The sequence below is a fragment of the Anas platyrhynchos genome, chromosome 5 (genome assembly GCF_047663525.1).
Source record: "Anas platyrhynchos isolate ZD024472 breed Pekin duck chromosome 5, IASCAAS_PekinDuck_T2T, whole genome shotgun sequence".
Lineage (NCBI taxonomy): Eukaryota > Metazoa > Chordata > Aves > Anseriformes > Anatidae > Anas > Anas platyrhynchos.
In genome coordinates this window covers 17,568,018-17,588,043 of record NC_092591.1, presented here as the reverse complement: position 1 = coordinate 17,588,043, position 20,026 = coordinate 17,568,018, and the positions used below count along the sequence as shown (strand labels likewise).

The 20,026-nt window shown below is 44.0% G+C and overlaps 1 long non-coding RNA gene across 2 annotated transcripts in view; it reads left to right on the top strand.

Moving 5' to 3' along the window:
- Nucleotides 1-1,545: 1,545 nt before the first annotated feature.
- LOC140002582 (uncharacterized) overlaps nucleotides 1,546-20,026 on the top strand; it is a 42,508-nt gene continuing 24,027 nt past the window's right edge. For both annotated transcript variants that reach the window (XR_011809534.1, XR_011809535.1), the window contains exon 1: nucleotides 1,546-1,735. This is a non-coding gene — a long non-coding RNA (uncharacterized lncRNA). The remainder of the gene's footprint in view (nucleotides 1,736-20,026) is intronic.

Below are 20,026 nucleotides of genomic sequence, written 5' to 3'. Positions count from 1 at the left end.
ATAGTGCTGCTTGCTATTCTGCAACTGCTTCAAAATCCAAAACAAACCAACCAAAATTGTTGTCCTAGTTATCTTTTCATCCTTTTCCCTAGGCCTTTTCCATAAGGTACTTAGTGGAAATGAAAGCAATAGTCTTATATAGATAAATCCATAGAATTGAAAAGAGACTGATCTCTTTTCTCTAGGTGCTCGAATGCTACACCAGTCTATATGATGTTTGAAAACCATGTGGGAAGGAGATCATTCTCTCTCAAATTCAATAGGCTTTTAGAATCACATTTATTCACTTCTATAGAGTTTTTCCATATGGGATTTCAGGGCCTTTTATACAAGAAGGTGCCCCCTTTTCTCCTCTCCTTCTTTTGTGCTTGTTCTTTCACCAGCACAAAGCTGAAGCGAACAATGCCATACGCTCTGCTTTACATCCCACAACATCCAGGACTCCGAAGAACAAAGAATAAATAGTTGTCGGAGGGGATAAAGATAGAAAGTTCAGCGCAATGGGTAGCTGGGGCTCCACGGAAAGTTCTGGTGCTGGTGGAACAAGGTTCATTTTGAGAGCCAAAGAAAATGTGCCCTGAAAACTAGTTCTGATGTGGGCTGGCTATAAAATCTGGACTGAGTCACCATGCCTCTCTGAGCTGCATTTTCTACAGCTGTAAAACGGGGTTTTGGCCCAAAAGCCTGGGTAATGGTTTTATAAGGCATTATAAAGGGCTGCAAGGAAGATAAACAAATAACTTTGCTTTTTTCATGTGGGAGGGCAGGAGCAAAGACAGAAGGGAAAGAAGCAAATACACTGAGTGGGAGTGTGGGGACACGAGTTGGGACAATTTATTAATTTGGTTTCCATCTTGTTCTGGTAAACAACTTACAGCTGGGTAAGCTCTCTGTGTGATCAGTCCCTGTCTGATGAGGACTGCCCTGGCCCCTGCCACCACCTTGCACCACCCTACCCCTGGTGTCTGGGGTGACCATGCCTCCATGCCCTGCTGCAGCTGCATCACCCCTGCCATCCCTCAGTCCCAAAAAGGGGTTCAGGAAACACATCTCCTTCCCCAGCAGTTTGGTACAGAAGGGAAACTGCTTTTCTCTCCAGCTTATATGTCCCTCTTGAGACCTTGGCATGAGGCATGAGGCCACTGGCAGAACCTGGGAGAAAAGGGAGTAGGAGCAGGGCTGTCCGAGCCCCTGGTGAAGCAGACCCGGTCTTGCCTCCATCCCCTTCTTGCTGATCTCCGTGAAACCATGCTCTTCCCTGCTGCTATAATCACTGATTACATGCCATTTGCCTGTTGTATTAAAGCTGCTTGCTTAATTAATATCATTTTAAAGGGCGGTCTTGGCATGAGGGAGACAAGCTGTTTTGAACTCCAGTAAACACATTCAGTGTGTGATCATCATGAGCGGCTCCTGCAGCCTTTCCACGGCAGGCAGGCAGCAAGCAACGTGAGCTAATGAACTGTGTTTTAACCACCTGATGCTGGCCCGGGCTTTAATCTATCAGGTTTAAGGGCTGCATGGAGGAGGGGAGGCAGAGAGCTTCGGCACACCCCAGCACCACTGAAACTGTTCATCAGCCCGCTCTGCAGTCTACTGCAGAGTTTGCTTTATTAAAGCTCCCCGCTGCCTGCACACGTTCACTGGCACAGACATCGGGAGACAAGCAAACACTTACCCGAGTGCAGAGTACTCGCTGCTGCATTGCAGGGTTTGCTGGCACAAAGCGATGGGGGTAGGTGATCACAGGTAGAGGCGTGGGTCCTGCTGCCTGCCTGCAGCTGCAAGCTCGGTGATTTTTGTAACACGGGATTCGAAGAGGGCTGGGGACAAAACATGCCCATTTTGGGCTCTCTTTCCAGCTCCTCTATGTCTGGATATCCAGCACCATTTGTAACTAGTATTGAGAAGGGTCTATGCTGCTGCTCAGTGTGGTTTTTTATTCAGTTATTCTCAAAAACTAAAAATTAATTTCCTTTGAGATTCTCAATGGGGTAAGCATAATTTTATTTATTATTGTTATAAATGTACTTCACTTCTATCAAGAGATCCTCTGTAAGGAGGAGGATACTGTTGTGCCGTGGCAGCATTCAAAGTAAATTCAGTCCCCTACCAAGGAGCCTGCAGTCTGAATATTAGGGGCTTTCTGGTTTTCCTATAGTTTGTCACTATAGAAGTCACTTTCTTTTAGCGAATGTAAGGTGATGATGAATTTAATTCTTTTTTTTTTTTTTTTTTTTATCCTCTCAATAATCCTGTTTGTAGGGTCATGCTTTTTTTTTTTTTTTTTTTTTTTTTTTTTTTTTTTTTTTGGTGTATGTGTGCCAGCACAGAAATATTTGATGATACAAATCATTTACTGAGGTTTAATACCAAATAGCTGGTCTGTTTTATAATGTCTATAACCACACTGGATTTGTTGTTTTCAACAGATCAACAGACAGTTTTTCTGGAAGAAAGCTGATATTTGCTTAAGAATTTTTAGACACTTCTAATCAACTGCTGTAAATAGGCATGTGGAAATTTAATGATAACAATTTTTTTTCTTTGTGAGCAGCTGATTCAGAATTTCTTATGTACCTGAGGAATATAGGGGGAAATATTTCAGCTTTTTTTTTTTTTTTTTTTTTTTTTAATGGAACAAGGATGGCTCAGATTTCTTCTCCCTAGTTGTTTCCTACTGATACAATACTGCAGCCTCTGCCTTACTCAGCTTATGTCTAATTGCAGAGTATTTAGCAAAAGGATTCATGTGCAAGTTTTAGATTTGAAGTTAACCACCTATTATACTCAGCTTTGTTAACAGATGTCAGCTGAACAGCAGCTAATTCTAACTGGGAGAAATTCATGTTGAGGACTGTATGAAGGTGGGCTTGCATCAGGATGATTCAAGATCTTCAGTTTGAGAGTGTTTAAGCAAAATAAAATATTCCAGGCTTCCTTTCATCAAAAAGCCAGGATGTTTCAGCGCAAGCATGACATCTGTGGATGCTCTGGTTACTGACAGCCTCCTGGGACCAGCCAGCCAGCAGGGTTGGGTATTGTGGGAATTAAAGCTCAGTGTTCGTATTGCAGTTTAATTGTCGAGTGCACACATTGTCTGAGGGAAAAACACAATTTACCTAAAATGAGTGATTGGGGCTCAATTTCTGAAGCTGTTGAAGATCTCCCAAATCCAACAGACATTGGTGGGAACCCTGAGTACGAGATAGTTCCGAAAACAAATTCTCATTTTCATCTTCAAAAGATGAATATTGCAAAAGAGAAGCCGAAGATGATTTCATTTTCACTTTAACTGTCCACATTCCAATTTTCATAATAAAATATTTTACTATCTTTAAGGAGCTTTAAGGGTTAATTCAAGGTAATATAGTCTTAGGAGTCCTTCAAGGAAGACATTGGGATGTGACACAGTTGTTATGCAGTTAAATTGCTCAAAAATGGCCACTTTCTCATCATTCAAATCCTACTTTAATTCACTTCCTCCAGTGACCCTTTCAGTGTTAATCCACTACACAGAAGTGTCGCAGTTTTAATTAAAAAGGAAATCTCTATCTCGCTAAGCTTAGTCTGCCATCTGATCATGCAGTATGGTTTATGAATAGCATTATCTGTCTAATTTACATCATAAAACCATTACTTAAGCAAGGCAGAACACATTGGTAGCACTCAGTAAATAATTCTGCTCTAACCAAAATAAGCAATGTTTTAAGCAAAAGTACTGTAAGAAGAGAGATGTGAGCACATCATACACAGTGTTGCACACAGGGAGAGGTACAGGGATGCAGAGAGCTCAGTGGGATACCTCATTAAAAGGAAATCTCTAAATTGAGTTTGGAACAGCTTCTGAAAATATATGTTCCAGCTCAACCACACGATATGGATTTGAGGCAGGATTTACTGGATTAAATTATTTGGCTTCCGGTATAATGAAGGCTGGTGGTCCCTACTGACCTTTAAAATTTATGATCTTAACTACTGGCAATGGTTATGTCCCAGGTCACTTGGAACTCCATAAATCAAATAGTGTGGAGCGTTGCAGAGCTACAGACTGTCCTGAGGGCCTGCACAGGGCAAATACTCACACTGTATGGGCCAACAACCCCAAATCCTGCACCAGCAGTCAACAGGATCTGCATGAGCCTTGGATTGGGACTCTGGTGAAAATCTCCACTTAGTTGTTCTTATGTTCAGGTCAGGAAGCTAAAGTGGCTGTTTCAGGACACTACAGGATGAAAAAAAGGATTTTTTTAAAAAATAAAAAGAGAGAGAGAGAAGAAGAAGAAGAAAAAAGGTTTGCTGTTTAGATCCCAACCATACTGACACATCAAGGTAGCAAATGTTATTTGGGAGTCACTGAGCGAGAACAGAGCCCTAATGGGAGCACAACAACTTTTTTCACATTACTGTCAGGTTTTTAAAACATTGTGGGAGGAAAGCAGTGGGGGAAGGATGAGGAGAGAGAAACTGGATCTTGTGTTTCTTGTTAGAAGAACAAGAAGGCAGGCACAAGATCTGTGTCACTCTGTAACCTACTCTGTAAGCTCTTTACCTCAGAGGAAGGTGAACCCCACCTGGCAGAAATTAAATGTTAATGCATCCAATCATGTCCAAAAGTACATAAAGCTCAAGGGACATCTTATGATACCTTTTGAAAAGAAGATCTAGTTTAATTCATTTGCATATCCTGATACCCAATCCTGCAGATTAGCATCAGTGGGTTAATGCACTGCTACCACTAGGCTCCCTTGAGGTTATCAGAAAACTATATGTAACAAACTGTAGGCACTGAATTGAAGCATCTGATCAGGGAAAGCCAGATCGAACTACATCGTCTTAATTGTGACCCAGTTTGGGATGCATCAGAGTGGCAGCAACCCCTGGTAGGAAGAAACAGTAAATTGATTTTGGTGAGAACCTCATCAATCTCCAATCACTGTGACCCATGGATCATTAATCTCATTAAAAAGTTCAACCTCATGGCAGAAGTAATAGCACACTGAAAGTGTGTAAATCAGATATGCTTTCACAAATTTTAACGGGTCTGGCTGGCATCCCTAAGGAGAACTCCATTTCTCAATTGGGCAAACTCTCCGCTGACTCTAGCTGAATTTCAGTCATTTACTCTGCATCAGATACTGTCTTGTAGGCCCAGGAAAACTATCCAGAAGGTATCTGTCCTCTTATTGAGCCATGCTTATAATACTCAAGTTAGGGAAGGAAGAGCTGAATCAATGGGCATGATAAATCACCTCCTAATGTTGTGATCTTTTTGACAACAGACCTCTCTGCTGTCTGAGCTCTTTAGGTGAGGTGATGGGTAAAGATGCTGGGAAATACAGCTGGGAGTACACAGCCAACCCTGGTTTTCTGTGTTTCTGTGAGTCCTGAGGAATACAGAAGAGTGTATTCTTTTGGAGGACAAACAGCAAAGAAAGTCAGTTGTTCATGTTTGTATTTTAACTGTGACAGAGCCTATCTTATTACTGAGTTTAGGGTTTTCTTGTCTTGAAGAGAGATTTTGGTATAAAAAGGATGAGTTGTGAGGGGTCTTTTGTGCTAAATTTTTGGCAGGGAAATTGCTCAATGTCCCTTGGACTATTTCTCATCAGTACATCTGTTCAGTGTGTGGCCAAATCACAGAGAGATGCAATCCTGCAGGATGGGATGAGCTGATTTAATGGCTAACTGCCACTGGAGGGGGAGGTACCAATCTCCTCTGCCTTCTTGCCTTTCCAGCTGTGCATGTCTGCCATTTACCGTGTCCTTTCTGGCACTTGTCAGATCCACCTGTGATCTGCATCCACTTGCTAAGCCAAGGGAAACCTAACACAGCAAAAATAAAATTGATGGTTTTCTCCTGGCTTAAGGAGCTGCATGAGCTCAGATGAGACCCATGAATGAATGTCCAAACTTGCACAGGAAAGAGGGGGAAGTAAGTGGTGAGGAATGGAAATGCAATAAAGAAAGAGATGTGAGGAGGTAGCCAGGCTGTGAGACCACCACTTGTCAGCAATGCATAGCTCAGATAGCTCACGTGTTTGTGGAACCAGAGCATATGAGGCTGAAATGCCATCTGTATACAGATGATACACAGATCAATAACTCATTTCCATTGCTTCCAGTCAGTACAGAGTCCCGATTTTCCTATAACAAGATATGCAAACCAGGGAGGCTTAAATCTGGACAATGTGTCATTAGTCAATCAAAGCACCAGCCTTGGCTGTGACATGCCCGATTGGCTCCTCTCTCATTTCATGAAGTAGAGAAGTGAATCTGGGGTGTTTCGGAGTACCTATTTGTAGAGTTGTAGGAGCAGTTGCCAAAACTGCTCACATACAGAGTACATTTGGAAAAATTGTCCTTGTTCCTCTCAGACATCATGAACATCATCCAGGCTCTGAGTGCACCCAAACGGTCCGTATGTAGTCAGATCTGCTCCTTGGCCCTGATCTCCTGGTCACCTGCACTGCAGCCATGTCAGCCCAGCTCCTATCTGGAGCAAGATGCATATTTTCTTCCCTGAAGAAACCTGGATGTATCTGGGAGAGCTGTTCTCTCAAGGCCTGCACTCCACAGACACTACCCACACAGTTCCCCAAGAGCATTCTCCAGTGCCCATGGTACTCATGCACACAGCTACATGGGCACAAATGTCACTTGGCTGTGCTCACAAGTCTCCTAGCTGGCATGGAAATTGCAAGTTTTAGGAACTCTAAAGCCATACTCTCCTAAAAGCTCATCAGGTGCAAAAAGGAATTCAGGACTCCCAGGGTGCCCACATGCCTTGAACTGGCTGAGGCCTGGGCCTGTGCTGCAGGGAGTGTTGCAGGAGGCAGAGAGGAGGATGTGTGATTTAGGAATTCTTCAGCAGAGATGGGCAGATCAGGGACAGGGACAAAAGAGACTCATCTCACCCCATGCTTTGTGTTACACACACACACACAGGAGCAGCCTTTTCCACCAGCAGCCTCCCATCCTTGTTTGCCAACAGCAACACCCAGGCCCCAAGAGCACTTCCATGTAGCAACGTGTTATGTCACAGCTTGGCTGGCAGCTAAGAGCCAGGCACATAATTGGGGCAACAGTAGTGCACAAACACCATCTGGCCAAAATTGGCTCTAACAGGCATCTGTGTGTAGCCATCCATAGCCCTAGTTTGAGCTGGCCTTGTCTGCCAGCCCAGAGGGTGAGGTTTTCTGTGGTGGGGCTCTGATGTTGTGTGGAAGTGATGGCAGCAGAAGCAGGCAGCATGTTTTTGGAACAACAGCTGAACAGCCTCTGCAGACATTTACTGGGCTTGGTCACCTTCTGAGGAAGAGGCCAGTGTATTTCTCTGCTGTTCACAGGGCAAGTCTATCCTGACCCCAGTGCTGGTGGGGCACAGGGATGCTCAGCCCCAATCACTGACAGCAGTGGAGACTGTGAGGATGCCAGGTTTGCTCTGCTGCAATGTGGTCACAGCTCACACATTCCCGAGGGACACAGGCCAAATTGTCTAAGTCAGCCAGGACACCAGAATTTGCTCCAGGTGTGAGCTGCAAAGACAGTGTCAACAGGCTTTCTGTATCCTCTCTAACAGGACTGCAGTGCATAAGGGGATGTTCAAGTACTGTACGCAGATCCAAGGCTTAGCAACGGGAGCAGGGAAGCATACCAGATCATTACTTCCTCGGTTGTTGAGTTAAATGTGCAATGCCTAATGTTAATATTAACCTATATACTGAATGGTTTGGAAAGTACCTGTTTGTACTGAGCTCTCCCAACTGAAACATTTCAGCTGCACAGTTCTTGGCACAGAACTTATTATTCTGAAACTTGCTTTCCCAATTAGCTGGAAAGTGCCTGATTGTTTTCACCCTTTAGATCACTTTTTAACTCCTGTAATAGCTTTATCTGAGACAGATTGATGCGTAGAGATTTCTTTAACAATGCCACAATTATGGGCTGATTATACTTCCTGAGTGAATGAAACTTTTCATGTAATTGGGCATAAATTTAGGGAGAGCCTTTATAGACCCCATGAGCAATTCAGCTAGATTGCCTCTGCTGACTGCTACAACTTGCATCTGTCACATGAGGGTACTTGATGGAGATGTGTACCTTATTAAACGTAAATATGTATATGTAAACTTAGACCGCTGAAAGGCCTGGGAGTGCTTACAGCCCAGCATGGACCCAAGGTCTCTGTCATACGGTTTCAGCTGCTCATGAGCTCAGCACAACCACCCAATAGCAAGCCAGTATATCATCAGATATGTCTGCTTGATCCCTTCCTAATTAAAGGGTAGCTTATGTGATCCCAAGCTATTGCCAGCAACATGGACAGAAATTGCATAGCTCACAGGTGCAGCATGACTAAGCCCGTGCTCAGGCTGGTGCTTTCACCTAGATATTGTTTTTATCTGTAGCTTGTCGAATACCTGCCCTGCCTTCAGAGGGTACACAGCATGGAGTTAAAGAGGTTCAGGAAAATACGGTCTGTGAGGAAAGACTGAGAAAGTTTAGGTTGTTTTGCTTAAAGTCTGCTGAGGGAGAAGGCATAACTGTTTCTAAACATATAAAAGGTTGCTGCAGAGAGGAAGGAATAACCTATTGTTTACCTGTGCACAATGGACAGGACAAGTAGTAAGGTGCTGGAATTGCTGTAGGGTAGATCAAGGGGAAAACTTTCTATCAGTAAGGAGGTGAAGGATGAAAAACAGTTATCAGGAAGGCACAGCATTTCCACCACATGGCCAAATGCCTGTTGGACATGTTGTAGGCAGGGGCAGGGCATCAGCACAGAACAAGCAGGCAGAAATGTGTTCAGTCCAAAGAGAGAAGAGCCTCAGAGCCTCAGACCCCAGGTCACCACAAGCAACAGTGGAGAGTTTCACATCCCTTTGTCCCCTCCATTAATGGGGCTGCATAAATATCTTACGTGGGTATAACTCACTCAGATTCATTTTTTAAGCACAATCATTACATTGCAGAGCTGGGGGAAGAACAAAGGTAATTTAATTCTTAGTTATCTGCTCTACCCACCTGACCACAAATACCACTGTTCTCCCGAAACATGAAATTAAAGCCAGACTAACAATGGCTTCTCGCCACAGCACTTTTTGACAAGGAGGTGATAGTGGTGGCGGCCCCAAGTCCTAGGGGACTGTGGGAAACCTTGATTAGGAGTGTGGATTTAGATTAATTTGGATTAGGTGTGGATTTTTCTGGGTGGAAGTGATTTGGTGGGGCTAGAAATGTATTCTTAGTGTCCTCCCTGGGACGCCACTGTGAGCAATATATGGTCTCTGCACCATCGTTTTTCTAGCAGGTCATATTTTCACGATGTCAAGCATGCTGCTGTCTTTTCTGTAATAAAGCTCACCTAATCAAAACAAGTCAGAGCTTATCTAAGCCCCTAGCCGGAGATATCTCTGTGGTGGCTACAGAGCCGGGTTTCCTAGCAACCTAAAAGGCATTAGACGGGGCTTTGTCGACATATATCTGTTACACACAAACCCCCCCGTTTGAATAATGTTATGAGTGTGACATAAGCCGACAAAAGCCAGGAAATGCAGAACTGGGGCTGATTTTCTATCCTTACCACTCATCAAAGAAAAAAAAAAAAGGCACAGTCATGTGAGAGATGAGCAGACCAAACCAACATTTATATTTCCTGGCTTTTGTCCCAGATGAGATGCCATTTAAATGAGGTGCTTGGTATTAATTTTCTCTGTTTAAGACAGGCTTAATGCTCATGGTAGGTAGCATGTTGGCAGTGCTGTTAGCTTCCCCGTGATCTCCCCTCTTCCTTGGAGGGGCCAGCTTGCAGGAAGAAAGGCATCGTAGCCCTTCTGTGATCTTTGGTTTCTCCATGGTGAAACCAGCTTTCAGATCCTTGCCTTTGGAGGCAAAGGCTGGGAGCAGGGTGGTAAAGATGCTCCATCGCTATGAGCTCAAGGAGGAGCTGGTGAGGACGAGCTGGTTAAAAACACTACTAATGCTACTAATACCCACATTCTCCAAACAACTTTATAAATAGGAAGATGCCTCTTATTGTTTTCAAAGAATTCTTTGTACAAGAACGCAGAATGGATCTTGTTATCAAGCATCAGGAAAATAAAAGATCAGGAGAAAAAAAGAATATATATATTTTTTTCGCAGACCAAAAATATACTGAAGACTGATGAACAGTCTGAAAAGTGGCACTTCAGCAATGTCTTTTATTTCTCCACTTGAAGCAAGATGAGTGTTCAAAATCTCACAGCTTGTGGAGAGCTTGTGGAGGAGACTGAAAGGGGAAGGGATGGAAGAACTACTGCTGTTGCTGATTGCCCCTTTGAATTCTTGGGGAAGAAGTCCTCTGGAAGTGAATGGGAGCTGATCACTTCTCCATCATCTTCTAGAGTCATCCTACAGAACTTAACAGAAAATAATTCTTTTGCTGCAGATTGTCATGAACTAGCTAAAAAGTGAAGGAAGAAAAAAAGATGTGTTAACTTTCACAAGCCTACTTATCAGATGGGGTAAACTAACTTAATCTACTTGACTTGTGTGCAGCTCTTTGAATGTGTACCAACTCAGACTCTAACTGTGTAGCTTTTTGTATGTGTATTTGTAGGGCTTTACTTGTCTTATCTCTGGGTCTTTCACACAAAAACAAGGGCCCATTTTTACATTTGCTTGGAGGCCTGATACGAAGGTTTTATCTGCATGTAAATTTTTCAAGCCTGGTTGTGAAACCTCTGAAGTGGCTTGTAGAGAAAGCTCTGGTGAAACCTAACTATAGCAGAGTACTCTGGTGTTGTAAGGGAAAATCCTCTGAATTGCTGTCAGTGGGTGAGCCACTGGGCTTTCATCCCATCCATTCTTCACTGTAATCTTCATTACCATAAGAGCTGATGCTCCTCACTCATGGATGCCATACTGTCTGAACTCCAAGGGGCATTTGGAATAAAGGCACTTACACAGCCTCTCTGCTGACAACAGTCAGGGTTTCTTTAGCAAGCATATCATGAATATATATGCTAAATGCATCACAATAGAAAGGAATTACTATGCACAAGCCTCTGACAGAAAGAAGCAGAAGGAGGTTCTTGCACTTTCTACCAACGTCATCTCTGCTGTCTATCCACTTGTTCCCTGTTTTGCATTCCCACTGGCGTAGCTCCTATTATGTGTGCGAGGACAAGACAATGGGAGCCCACTACGTGCTGGCAAATGTGTGCAGTGTTCTGCGGGCTCCCTGTGGAAATCCCTGCATTTGCATGACCCCTTTTCCAAAGTATGTTTTGTGAAGAGGGAGGGAGTAAGAGGAAAACGGATGATGTTGCACAGCTGTACGCAGATTAGTGGTATGTTTATGCCCATACATCAAGGTGGATAAAATAGCCATATTTTTCCCCTAAGTGCTTATTTGTAATGCATGCATGAACTAACTTAACGAGCTTAAAATATTTAGCAAATGCTGAGACAAATGGAGAGTATGGGCAGGGGGTACAAAACTAGCAGAGATAATTGAATATACTTAGCCATCACATAAACTTTACATAGCCATATCACATTTTCTACAGATAACACAGCTAGGACAATATGGCTAGAGTTTTAAAATACCTAGGAATTTCTGTTATAAGATAGTTATCAATTATTGTGAACATTAATATTAAGCATTTTTTACTTCAGTTAAAATACATGTCTCTTCTTTATTAAATATTAAATAATGCATTATAAAATGTTGTAAAATAGTGAGCATTTTTAGTTGTCATTTTTCAGGACTCAGCTGAGCAGGAAAGGTCTCTCTTGGATCCGAAGTTTGCCTTGGGATCACAGGTTGCCAAAGGAAGGTGGTTCAAAACACAGAAGACACAAGTCCCTTGGATTTGACAATTTGAAATGCTAAATAAAAGCAAAGTGACTGGCTGCTTTAACAAGAGTGCATATGACCTGTAAAACTGGTAAAGTCCTTCAGCACTTGAGAAAACCCTACTGGGTCAAATCATAAGTTTCCAGCTTCATTCAAACTGAACCTAACTCTGTACCACTGCCCTTGTTCTGGCTAGGACAGAACCCACAGTCTGCAGCAACCCATCCATCTCTGCTCACACCTAATGAGCTATTTAATTAGAGCAGCAGAGGGAAAACTCTGCTGTTTGGTCTCCCTTTCCCTCAGGTGCCTGACAGTGCTCTAGGAAGGACTTCAGTTCATCACAAAGCTCTCAGAGCCACTGAACCTTCGTGGTGACCCACAGCAGGTTCAAGGTGAAGGTATTCCCTGCTGGGGCCTTTCTGAGATAACTGACCTTGTCACCACCACGAAGCTCTGCCCTGGGTCACACCTCTCACACCTCAGCCAATTACCTTAGCTGAAGCTGGGGACTAACGCCTGGTTGTTTAATTTGGAAGAGCAATTTGAAGGTCACCAGGAAGGTAATACAGTCCTGGTGACTGAACATGTGGATAAGGGCACCACAAAAACATAATCTACTTTGTTCAGGATACGATAAACCAGGTTTATGTGTGTGGTTGGCAAGCAGTAGTTCTGAGTGTTACTCCATCAGATAATCCAGACAGCAGAGCAACTATATATCCCTCTGCTCTGCTAATATGGTTTTAATCTAAGGATTAGGTCATTTTCATATTTATAGGGTTTTCTAAAACAGAATTAGAGGTAACTTCTATTTATTTCCTATCTGATTTCCTGAATTATTTATTTTTTATTTATGAAATAATATCTATTTCTGTAATCAGGCAAAGGTAATCTAAGGGGAAGATCTCTCATATTCCAAAGGACAAAACGTCAGTCCAACAAGAAAATGCAGACATTTGGCTGTCCGGGGCTACCCTCTACTAAGGTTTCCCTTGATGTGCCTTCTTTTTCCACCTGGAATAAGATGTCCAGAAATCCCAGATGTCTAACCGCTGTTTGCAGACAGACACCGAGCAGCTTCATTGAGCACATGCAGATAGCTGAGGTGTCCCTCATGTGAGACATACATGCATGAGGCCCAGGTGGCCTGTGGATGTGCAGTAAATTTGCTGTAAAGGTCTACCCAGCCCAGATATCATAGCATCAGGAAGTTTGCATCTCTTCTCAGGAGTCCTGCCTGACACTTGCATGCCCCTTTCTGACAGAGGCTGCTGGGCTCACAGCTCTGGGCCAGGCCGTGTTGTGAGGGGGAAGGAAGGAAGTGGTTGTGTTTTTCGAGCGTGATTGATGTGATCCAGAGGAAGCTTCTGTGCATGGAGGCTGCAGATTCATTGTGCTGCCAGTCTGCGGCCTCAGGCAGGCCCGTTTTTATAGCTCCTGGGGTCTGGTTGCTGCGTCAAAGCAGCTATGGGGTTTACACAGTTCAGCTGCTAGGCAGAGGGACACCCTTCTGGCTGAGGAACATCCTGTCTGTGCATATTTTTGCCATCAGGTGTGAAGTGATTCAGTGCTGAATTCTCACAGGTACTCTGGGAACTCCACATCCTTCTTGAAAACAAAGGGCCCAGGGAGAAATGTCGCTCGTGCTGCACCACTGTGGGCGTGGGAGAGGGTGATGGCGGATCAGGCAGCAAGGGCCAGAGAGCCTGTCACAGGTCAAATGGAAAATCATTTAAAGAATGCTTGGTCTCCTTTTCTCTTGTTTCTCTAGAGAGAAAGTTTTCTCTCTACATTTCCTCCTGTTACTCGTCAGAGTTCTGTTTCATTTGTTTACCTCTTGCATTTTACAAAATACCATCTGAAGGGACTTGGAGGCTCCATGTCAACAAAGGTCATAAGCATACACCTGACTGCAAATGTAAAAGGTCAGATGGTGCTTGTGCTTAAGGACAGAAGCATCTGTCTGGTGTGAGGGAGCCACTAGCCAAGGCACTGCGACTGCCCAGTTTGTCAGCTTCGCCTCCTCTTCTCTCCCTGGCACTGGGGTGTTCACAACACAGCCCAAGGAAAGGTTTCTAATTACATAGGGACTTCTCTGGGGATGGTAAAGGTCCAGAGAGCATGTTTGGGCAGGGTTCAGCACCATGAAGCCCCAGGACTGACAAAGACCTTCAGGCTCTGCTTTTATCCCAGATAATGACTGTGTCCTCTTTCTCTGTCCCCCTCATTTAATCTCTCCTATCTTTTTTTGTTCTGAGAACAAAACAAAACAAAACAAAAAAAGCCACCACCACTACCACAACAACAAAAAAAAACAACTTGCAATATGAGGACTGATGAGCTTAGTTTTCTCTAACCCAGAAAGGCAAGTATGAATGCCGATGAAGAGGGTACCAGCGAGGTCTTTTCCAGAATAGTGTGAGGTCTGTTCATCCCACACTACAGAGGGATTGACTCCAAAAGGAACAAATGCAGAGCCCTTCTGGAGGTTGGACAAACTACGTGACAAGAGATGAGAATGTGACTTCCTACCTAGGGTAAGAATGAACTCTTGCTGTCTTTAGATACGGATTCACCACAATTTTAAACCAATCAATATCCAAGCTGTTAGCACCATTTATTTATTTATTTATTTATTTGCTTATTTATTTATGTATTTATTTATTTATTTTTGACCTTTCTCTTCCTGTGCTCCGTATTTTTCCTTGGGCCAATGCTTGGATAACTGTGGGATCAGGCAGGGATATTTTCTGAGTTAATTTTCAGCAAGGTGAGCTTTACAGACTGGCTGACCATCAGGTCAGCAGCAACACAAGCACTAGCGGTAGCACTGGTCAGCAGCAGCACTGGTGCATCGCGGAGGAGGCAGCGTGACCATGATATCACGGGCAGAGATGCAGGATGGGCCCATGCCACTGGGTGGAGGCAGGTGAGGGAATGCCTGCTTGGCAGCAGCTCGCACATAGGATCAGCTTAAGCTAAGCAGGAAAACAGAACTGAGAGGTTAACATTGTCAAGGGAGAACTATTTAAGCTACGGTACAAGGCTGGCACAAGAACAGATGGACATATGGCTATGAATAAAATTAGGCTGGAAATTAAAAGGCTTCTAGCCACGAGAGGAGTGGGTTTCCAAAATAGCTTTCCAATGGGAGTAGGGGGGTTCAAAAGAAGTCAAATAAGTGTGAGATTGAGCTTAAGGAGGTTTACATGAGACAGTTGCTGCAACAGGGAGAAACCTGGGCTGAAGTCCTAGGAGATGTATTTCCATTCAACCTCCCTTGTTTGCTTTCATTTTGACTTTCTATTTTACACTTCTTTCCCTTTCTCTCTCTCTCTCTCTCTCTTTTTTTTTTTTTTTTCCTGTTTCTTTTTTTCTGCTCTGATGACAGGCTGGAAAATCCTCACTGTGCATTTTCTCTCTTGCCATTACATCCATTTGGCAGAACAGGGCAAGGGCAAATCCTGCTCTGGTACATTTGAATGGGTCTATTGAAGGGTGCAAGCAGCAGCAGCAGGGCTGACCCCTCAGGGCAGAGGAGCAGGGGCTACAGGAGGACACAGCTTTTCCCTTCGCTGCTGTGCCACTGACACACTCGTGCCTTAGCAGGCTGCTTGCCGGCAATTCACCTGGCTTCTGTTCAGGGAAACCTATGATGCAATAGGGAAGGGTGTTGTGAGGTTAAATTCACTGAGATAAGGAGGTGTCACGGAATGTCCAAATGTCTGCGTAATACCCTGGTGTTGGTGCCAGCTGGGAGTATCCATTAGTTTTGGAGTCCGGTCCTCTGGTGCTCAGTTGGGCTGCTCTGAGGCAGTACAGCACAGTGGCACATTTCCTCTGCAGTACCACCAGCACTGTCAGTGTCTGATTTGAACCTGTACCAGACATGCAGCTTGCAGAGAACAGGTTTGAATGTACAGCTAATACAAAGAAGGGCTATTTGGCAGGGGGTGCAAAGCTTCCTGGCATTGGCTGCTTCATTTGCACTGGTGCCCGCTTGCAGTGACTGTATTTTACAGCTTGCAGAAGAACTGCTAGGGTCTCACAATATGCTGTTCTGTGAGAAGAAAGCGTATCTTTCAAGAAGTTGGTCAGTTAACAAGAAAACAAGTAATTTAGATGCTAGAATGACCGAATCATTTTTTTCTTCTATTGCAGTATAGCAGCAGATGTTTAGGTCACTGGCAAACACCTGAAAAGTTGCCACAGCTCTATTAGTTGGCATTAGTGCCTTCGTTTCACTGAAAGAAAAGTATTGGTTTTCACAGTTCAGCCTGTGATTCCACAACAACCTCTGCCATTATCTCAGCCAGTTGCCATGGTCATGCTCTCCCTCCCACCTTTGCCATGGGGCCCTACCTCCTTCCTCAGACCACTCCAGTGCTAACCAGCTGTGGTGCCCAGCCTTCTCAGCATGCTGAACTGCCACAAAACTATTCACTGTTGGTTTGTTGTTGTTGTTTATTTGTTTTGGTTTTTGGCCAGGCCAAAGAGGAGCATGTCCAAATGCTGTCCAGAGAGCAGCTATGCCCAAGGAACCACCCATTAGATTGGTTCAGGCTACTGAGGAACAACAGCATCCATGCACTGCTCACAGGTCGTGTGGAACAGATTTAATGAGTCCTGTGGCTTACTTCGTCTTTGGGATGATCCTGCTGGAGCTTTCCTTAATTGCCACAGTGATGAGGTTTAACTCCTTCTGGTAAAACCTGTCTATTAGACATGCCATGTACCTACAGACTTACCCGTGTAAAAACAGTATAAACAGCTGCGTGAAGGGGTATTAGAAACACTTATGTTTCCCCGTCTTGATCAGTATTCTCTGGGTTTTCTCTTTTTGGAAAAATAAGACTTTAAGATAAAAGCAGAATGCAAAGTGGAAACTTCCAAAGCATCTGTCACTTGTGTTTGTGCAAATTAAAATGCCTTGTCTAGCAGAAGCCCAAGGCCTTTCTTTCTTCCCTGTAGATTTAAATTCAACAACCAGCACTGCAGCATGGGGTGTGTGCTGCTGTCCTGCCCACTCCAAGGCAGCGCATGCCTCAGCCATCCCACAGAACCTAACAACAGTTTGAGTACCCTCTCACCATCAAGCACCAGGTGAAGGGGCTGCCAGCTGGAAGTGCAGCACAGGCAGGAGGATGTGACCAGACATCCTTTGGGCACCGTGGTCCCTCTGCTCTGAATGGCTAGTGAGTATTCAGAGCCCTTACAGGCTGTTCCCTCCCAACATCCCCTCAAAAAAAAAAAAAAAAAAAAAGTTTTGGTCAAGGTTTATTCTTGAACAAAAACATTTTATTTGCATCAAATGCACACAGAATCTTGTTTGTCTGATTATTATAGAAATACACAACAACACAACACACAGGCCATTTTCAGAGCTTCATGCTGACTTCTTCTTGGGGTTGCTCCTGCAGCATTGCTCATTGCTGTTTGGGCAGACTTTGGTGTTTTCCCCCTCTCACTCAGACATATACACATGCACACACATACATATTGAATCTGCATGAGTCTGGGCCAGAGAATGCCTCAGCTCTTCCCATCATCAGGCCTGGAGGCTTGGCTCGCTGCATTGGATGGCTGTTAGTGCTGTTATCAGGTGTTTCACTCTACAAAGTGTCTTAACTGATCCTGAAGGAAATGTTCTTAGTGCTTTAATCAGATCTATGATTTTGGGTAAGATGCATTAATGCCTTCTGGTATTATTAGTTCTCTTGCAGCAATGGTAAAGTATCAGATCTTAGAGAAACACTTATCAGCTGTGATGCACTTCTCATAAAAACCTGAGCCTATAAATAATGAAGTTCTTTCCTTTCTGGAATCTCTTTGATTATAATAATCCAGAGGTGTCATTACAACCTGCAGGATGTATCCATACACACACAAAAAAATTTGCATGTTGCTAAACATCCTCAATAGTTGGAAAGATCATGCAATAAAAGAGGAGAAAATGTCCAGCATGGTGAAAATCATCTGCTTTAAATGAATCATGGTTGAACAAACCGCCTGAGGAGTGGAAGGAGCTCGAAAAGTCAGCAGGGCCCCTATTCTGGGTGATATTGTCTACTGATCTGCACAGAAATGTGCACATTTATATTGCCTACATGTGGAAAGGCATGCCAGCTTAAGAAAAAAATTAGCTGCTACTCAATCAGGTTAGATTTGATGAATCCCTGCCCAGAAGCTAACCTAATATGCGTGTGCTAGACACCCTGACGTGACGCCCAGGCCACAGAACAGTCTGTAATAGTTGGACTTTTTTGTTGAAGGCTGCATTTACTGAGGCAGATTAAATAATATGAGACAGAAGAGCGTGGGGAAGAATTCAGCAAATGTTTGCAACTCAGTGAGCCGATCCACGTGCAGCTATAGGTGTGTTTGTCTGCAGTCCTTGCTAGTGCTGCATCCTGCCACCACACTGACAGATATTCTGCCTCTGCAGGCTTCCCCTCACCTGCTGGGGTCTTTTTCCCAATGTGGTCAATGCTGCCTTGAAACCTGACCATCCCACTGCTCTGCTGTTCATACAGCATCATGGCATAGCGCCTTTCCAGCCACCAGCCTGGGGGCTTTTTGTATGGGGCTAGTGTTTCAGTTTGAATCACGTGGGCTCCAAATGAGCTGTGGATCTATAGATGGTTTTCTGTAGTCTCCTGCCTTGTTGGGTTGTAGTTTCACAAGCACAGTTTTATTAGAAAGGCCTGCGGTGGAGATTGCCTTCCCACTCTTCCCTGTTTACATGAGATTGTTTGTGTGTGCAGGGGAGAATAGTTTTTTCTTCTGCGTTCCCAGTATCAGATACTTATAGATGCAGAAGACCACTGTGCTCTAATTTTGCAATGCCTCTGAAGGAGGGAAGGTAGGGTAACAGCAGTTCACTGGCACTCAAAAATGCTGGCATCACTTCTTCCCTCAATACAGATACATGGGATAATTCATTTTATTTCTGCTTATCTCAAGTGACTCCTTAAAATGGGGGTAATGACATTTAGATACACAGGAACACGGCAGGTCCAGGCTGCCTGCTGCAGCAATGGCATCACCATCATGTCTTTCAGCTCCCTAGCAAGGCAGAAGATTTCAGCCCAGCTTTTCACCCAAGTATGGTCCAAGCAGCTCATGAGAGCTCAAGAAGCTCGTGGTTTGCCCTGCTAGTTGTGCCAGCTGCCGACAGGCTGCACACACACAGCAGTGGTGTGGCTGGGGCAGGGGCTCACTGGCGTGCCCCACTGTTTCTGTGGGGTGTGGGCAGCCTGGAAAGCAGCACAGCCCTGAGCTTCTGGGTGCTCCTCACCAGAGGCCTGTGAAACCCCTTGGTAAAACTGTGTAATCTGAGTTATCCCCTTCTCCGAGGAGAGAGGAGTGTTTTCAGGAGGTAGGAGGTGCTGCAACGAACTGGTGACTGTCACCCAGTATTTCCTCTGGCCAGTCCCCACCACCAGGCATTTAGGAGGACAAGGCAAGAAGCAGCAACACAGAAGGTATTTATCTGAAGGTGGTAATCTGCCACCAAGAAAAGCACATTCCTGGTGCCCTGTGGTGAGATGTTACATGGATCATGATTTATATTGCCCCCAAAACTCTTCAGTTTTGTGCTTATTGCGTACTGTTAATGCATTAAAACACTCAGTCTACCTTTGAATCTACACTTCAATTCAACTCTCCACTTGGATAATGGGCTGTGGCAATGAGTTTTGCTGTTTTTGTTTTAATTTGGCAAGCTTCATATTACCAACCTTTTCATTTAGTGAATATCCCCGGAATCTCTGACAAATTGTTTTATCTTTTCTACAGTTCTTATAACCAGTTTTACCCATGTGCTGTAGGAATTTCCCAGTATTATGTTTTCTTCTGGAGCCTCACTGTTGAAATGTACTATGGTAAAATGTATATATATAAAAAAGTCATATTTTCCCTCTCATGGTGAATGCTTGCTCAAAATGGAAGAAAAACCTTTTTTCACTTAAAATTTTATGTTCTCCTTTAGTGTAGCTTCTTTGCTTCTTCTCCAGCCAATCTGTGCCTGGTACAGGCACATACAAATGCATACGAAGTAACTGCTATTCCTTTTGACAAGGGTGATGCCATGTTTTGGCAACTAAGTAGCAGTGAAGATTCAAATGATGGAAATAACTAATTTTGATCGATTCACATAGTTCTATAATCCTACATTAT